Here is a 434-nt window from a genome sequence, read left to right on the forward strand (position 1 = left end):
GCCCCGAGAAGGAACATATTCTTGTTTAACCCCACGAACCCTCTTTCTCGCCTTATCCCTTACTTTCCCCCCGCCTTTGGCCCCCCCTTTTCCCTTTTCCCCTCCCTCTCCCTCCTGCCTTACCCCCCCCCCCCTTTTCTCTCTCTTTGCCTACCCCCGCCCGTTTTTTCTTCTCACATCCTCCTTACCCCCCCACTTCTCTCTCCCCCCTCTCCTGGCGCGTCGGGCAGATAACCATTACATATTCATGATCTGTTTTTGGCTGACAGTTCTGCGAAGGGGGGCGGGCTGTCTCGAATGATCTCGCTGCCACCTGTTTCCTTTAACATCTTGCTGAAGGGAAATGGCCGTCTTGGTTGCCCAGTCTAGTGAGTTGACGTTGGGTTGCGATGATTGGTGGGTCTAGCATTTTTTTTTGGTGGTTTGACGCATTG

Source organism: Penaeus monodon, chromosome 23 (assembly GCF_015228065.2).
Source record: "Penaeus monodon isolate SGIC_2016 chromosome 23, NSTDA_Pmon_1, whole genome shotgun sequence".
Lineage (NCBI taxonomy): Eukaryota > Metazoa > Arthropoda > Malacostraca > Decapoda > Penaeidae > Penaeus > Penaeus monodon.